The 5,345-nt window shown below is 42.4% G+C and overlaps 1 non-coding gene across 1 annotated transcript; it reads right to left on the bottom strand.

Moving 5' to 3' along the window:
• Positions 1-3,621: 3,621 nt before the first annotated feature.
• trnar-ucu (transfer RNA arginine (anticodon UCU)) lies at positions 3,622-3,712 on the bottom strand. The gene is given in 2 exon segments: positions 3,622-3,657; positions 3,676-3,712. It is a non-coding gene; the product is annotated as a tRNA-Arg (tRNA).
• Between the last annotated feature and the right edge of the window lie 1,633 nt (positions 3,713-5,345).

Here is a 5,345-nt window from a genome sequence, read left to right as displayed (position 1 = left end):
CTACCTCCAATGTATTTACATCCTTCCATAAATAAGGAGACCAGTACTGTACTCAGTATTGCAGAAGAGTTCTCACCAATGCCCTATATAGCTGAAGCATAAACTCCCTACTATTGTATTCAATTCCCCTGGCGAGAAATGATAACAATCTATTAACTTTCCTAATTACGTGCTGTACCTGCAGACTAACCTTTTGCGATTCGTGCACTAGGACACCCAGATCCCCTGCAACTCAGATCTCTGCAATCTCTCACCATTTAGATAATATGCTTTTTTATTCTTCCTGCCAAAGTGGACAATTTCCCACTTTCCCACATTATACTCCATTTGCCAGGTCTTTGCCCAGTCACTTAACCTATCTATATCCGTTTGTAGCCCCCTTATGTCCTCTTCACAACCTACTTTCCGACCTATCTTTGTCATCAGCAAATTTAGCAACCATACTTTTGGTCCCTTCATCTAAGTCATTTCGAGAATTGTAGAATGTTGAGGCCCCAGCACAGATCCCTGTGGACCACTCGTTACTTCTTGCCAACCAGAAAATTACCCATTTATGCTGACTCTCTGTTTCCTGTTCGCTAGCCAATCTTCTATCCATGCCAATATGTTACCCCTGACACCATGAGCTTTTATTTTCTGCAATAACCTTTGATATGTCACCTTATCCTTCTGGAAATCGAAGTACCATACATCCACCTGTTCCCCTTTATCCACAGCACATGTAACCCCCTCAAAGAACTCCAAAAAATTGGTTAAACATGATTTCCCTTTCACAAAACCATGTTGACTCTGCCTGATTACCTTTATTTTTTCTAAATGCCCTGCTATAACATCTTCAGTAATCGCTCCTAACATTTTCCCTAAGACAGATGTTAAGCTAACCGGCCTGTCGCTTCCTGCTTTCTGTCTCCCTCCCTTTTTGAATAAATGAATTACATTCGCTACTTTCCAATCTAACAGAACCTTCCCGAAGCGAGGGAATTTTGGAAAATTAAAACCAGCGCATCAACTATCTCACTAGCCACTTCAGGACCTGGCGACTTGTCAGCCCGCAGCTCCAACAATTTGTTTAGTACCACTTCCCTGGTGATTGTAATTTTCTTGAGTTCCTCCCTCCCTTCCATTTCCTGATTTACAGCTAATACTGGGATGTTATTTGTATCCTCAATAGTGAAGACCAATCCAAAGTATCTGTTCAATTCATCTGTCATCTCTTAATTATCCATTATTAATTCCCCAGACACACTTTCCATAGGACCAACACTCACTTTGTTAACTCTTTTCTTTTTAAAATATCTATCCAAACTCTTACTAGTTGTCTTTATATTTCTTGCTAGCTTTCTCTCGTACTCTAATTTTACCTTCCTTATCAATCTTTTAGTCATTCTTTGCTGTTTTTTATATTCTGTCCAATCTTCTGACCTGCCTCCCATCTTTGCACAATTATAGGCTTTTTCTTTAAGTTTGATAGTATCTTTAACTGTTTTCATTAAACATGGATGGTGAGTCCCACCTTTGGAATTTTTCTTTCTCGTTGTAATGTATCTATTCTGTGTATTCTGAAATTTTCCTTAAATGTCTGCCACTGCATCTCTATTGACCTATCCCTTAACCTAATTTGCCAGTTCACTTTAGCTAGCTCTGCTTTCATGCCCTTATAATTGCCCTTATTTAAGTTTAAAATACTAGTCTGGGACCCACTCTCCTCTCCCTCAAACTGAATGTAAAATTCAATCATATTATGATCGCTACTACCTAGGGGCACCCTAACTATGAGGTCATTAATTAATCCTATCTCATTGCACAATGCCAGGTCTAGTATAGCCTGCTCTTAGGTTGGCTCCAGAACTTATTTTTCCAAGAAAATATCCCAAAAACTTTCTATGGACTCCTCATCTAGGCTACCTCTGCCCATCAGAATTTTCCAGTCTATATGGAGATCAAAATCCCCCATAATTATTGCTGTACCTTTCTGACAAGCTGCCATTATTTCTTTTTTTATACCCCATCCTGCAGTGTGGTTAATGTTAGGTGGCCTGTACACCACTCCCACAAGTGACTTCTTGCCTGTATTATTTCTCATCTCAACTCAAACTGCTTCTACATTGTGATCTCCTGAACTTAGGTCATCCCTCCCTATTGCGCTAATACCATCATTAATTAACAGAGTTACCCCACCACCTTTTCCTAGCTTCCTGTCCTTCCTAAATGCCATGTAACCTCCAATATTCACATCCCAATCGATGTCGCCCTGCAGCCAGGTCTCTGTAATGACTATCAGATCGTACTTATTTATTCTATTTGTGCTCTCAGTTCATCTGTTTTGTTTCGAATGCTCCATGCATTCAGATACAGAGCATTTAGTTTTGTCCTTTTATTATTTTTGTAACCTCTAGCCTTATCTGTCGATTTACTCTCAGATTTGTACATTCTGTCCCTTCCTGTCACAGTCTGTTTATCATTTCCCATATTTATACCTTTCTCTCTTGCCTTGTCTCTCCTCCTTGATTCACCATATCTTCCCAAATTTGATCCCTTGCCCCCACTATTCAGTTTAAAACTGTCTCTACTTCCCTCGTTATGTGGCTCACGAGAACAACGGCACCAGCACGGTTCAGGTGTAGACCGTCCCAACGGTACAGCCACCACTTTCCCCAGTACTGGTGCCAATGCCCCACGAACCAGAACCCACTACTACCACACCAGTCTTTGAGCCACGAATTAATTTTTCTAATCTTATTTGTCCTATGCCAATTTGCACAAGGCTCAGGTAATAATCCAGAGATGATTAACTTTGAGGTTCTGCTACTTAATTTGCTGCCTAGTTCCTCATACTGACTTTGCAGAACCTCTAACCTTGTCCTGCCTATGTCATTGGTACCGACATGGACCACGACGACTGGATCCTCTCCCTCCCATTGTATGTTTCTCTCCAGCCCTGAGCAGACGTCCTGAATCCTGGCACCGGCAGGCAACACAGCCGTCTGGAGTCTTGCTCTTTGCTGCAGAGAACAGAGTCAATCCACCTTACTATACTGTCTCCTACGACCACTACATTCCTTTTTTCTCACTCTTTGAGCCGCAAACACTTACTACAGATGTGTTTGCCCTGGATCACTCTGGCATCCAGGAGCTCCCACATGCTGCAGCTGTGACACATCACCTGTCCTGTCATCCTTAACGTGTTTCAATTAACTACTTAATTATTTTATTCAATTGTTTATTTTATTGTATATTTTATTAAGCTTACTACTAGTTTGTTTACTATTTTAAACAATAGGACTAAAATGGACCTTAATCACTTACCAGATACTCATCAAAAATGCAGCTTTTTCCAAACCAATCAACTACCTGCTTGCCTGTGATGTCACAGCTTACCAGATCCTCACCAAACAGCTCCTTCCACTGCTCCGAAGCAAGAACCAAATCCTGTAAACTCACCCCAGCAGCTCTCTGTTTCCCTGCTCTCACTCTCCATTGTGATGTCACTCCTTGATTTTTTTTACCCCTGCTCCGCTCCTGCCGTGCTCCTATCTCTCTCGCTCTGTCTCTGAGTCGGTGCTTTTGACACACTTGTTAACTCTCTGTTCCGTCGTGCTCTTCTGTCTCTGGTCCAAAATCTGACTCTGGTGGGATTTGAACCCACAACCTTTGAATGCCTTCTTTATTATTATTTAGAAGTCCAACCCGCTATCCATTGCGCCACAGAGCCGCACACATTTTGAAAGACATCACCAAGGCCTTTGATCTTGTCAGCAGAGACGGACTCTTCAAACTGCGATGGAAACTCGGCTGCCCTCCTGAACTCTTGGGCATCATCTCTTCTTTCCACGAGAACATGTACAGTTCCATCAGTTACAATGGAGCAACATCAGACACTTTCAAGATCAGCAGTGGGGTAAAGCAGGGCTGCGCGCTGGCGCCAACTCTCTTAGGAACAGAGGAACATAGGAGTAGGCCAATCAGCCCGTCGAGCCTGTTCTGCCATTCAATTCGATCATGGCTGATCATCTACCTCAACGCCCCTTTCCCGTGCTATCCCCATATCCCTTGATGTCATGAGTATCAAGATTTCTAACAATTTCTGTCTTGAACATGCTCAATGATTGAACTGCCACAGCTCTCTGGGGTAGAGAATTCCAATGATTCACCACCGTCTGAGTGTAGAAATTCAACCCTATCTCAGTTTTAAATGGCCTACTCCTTATTCTGAGACTTGGTCCCCTGATTTTAGACTCACCAACCAGGGCAAACATCCTATCTACATCCACACTGTCACGCCCCATAAGAATTTTATCAGTTTCAATGAGATCACCTCTCATTCCTCGAAACTTTAAGGACTACAGGCCCAGTTTCAGTCCCACCATCCCAGGGATTAGTCAAGTGACCCTCTGTTTCACTCCCTCTATGGCAAGTATATCCTTCCTTAGATGAGGAGACCAAACTATACACAATACTCCAGCGCGGTTTCACCAAGGCTCGATACAATTGCAACAAGACATCTTTACTCCTGGAAACATGACCCCTCGTGTGAAGGCCAACATACCATTTGCCTTCCTAATTGATTGCTGCACCTGCACAAGAGCTTTTAGTGTCTCATGAACAAGGACACCCAGGTCCCTTTGGACATCAACACTTCCCAACCTCTCACCATTTAAGAAATACTCTGTCTTTCTGTTTATTCCACCAAAGTGGAGAACTTCACACTTATTCACATTATATTCCATCTGCCATGTTCTTTCCCATTCACTTAGCCTTTCCAGGTTCCCTGGAAGCCTGTCTGCATCCTTCTCACAGCTCACACTTCACCTAGCTTTGTGTCATCTGCAAACTTGGAAATATTACATTTAATCCCCACATCCAAATCATTTATTTCGGTTGTTAACAGCTGTGGCTCCAACACTGATCCTTGCAGTACCCCAATAGTAACAGCCTGCCATCCTGAGGAGGACCCGTTATTCCTACTCTCTGTTTTCGGTCTGTTAACCAATTCTCAATCCATACCAGTATATTATCCTCAATCCTATGTGCTCTGATTTTGTTTACTCACCTCCTGTGTGGGACATTACCAACGCATCCACTGGTTCTCCTTTATCTGGTCTACAGGTAACATCCTCAAAAAACTCAACGGGTTTTTTCAAGCCTGTTTTCCTTTTCATAAATCTATGTTGACTCTGCCCAATCATATCATTATTTTCTAACTGTCTAGTTATCACATCCTTTATAATTGGTGTATTCTTCTCCATGCTGCTATTGTACACTTTCAGTCACTCAGATGGGGGTGTTCACCTGTATATCAGAGCTGACGACAAGCTGTTCATCTTTTGGCAAGACTCCACTTGGAC

The sequence above is a fragment of the Heterodontus francisci genome, unplaced genomic scaffold (genome assembly GCF_036365525.1).
Source record: "Heterodontus francisci isolate sHetFra1 unplaced genomic scaffold, sHetFra1.hap1 HAP1_SCAFFOLD_51_1, whole genome shotgun sequence".
NCBI classification, from domain to species: Eukaryota; Metazoa; Chordata; class Chondrichthyes; order Heterodontiformes; family Heterodontidae; genus Heterodontus; species Heterodontus francisci.
This window is presented reverse-complemented; position numbering and strand designations above follow the sequence as displayed.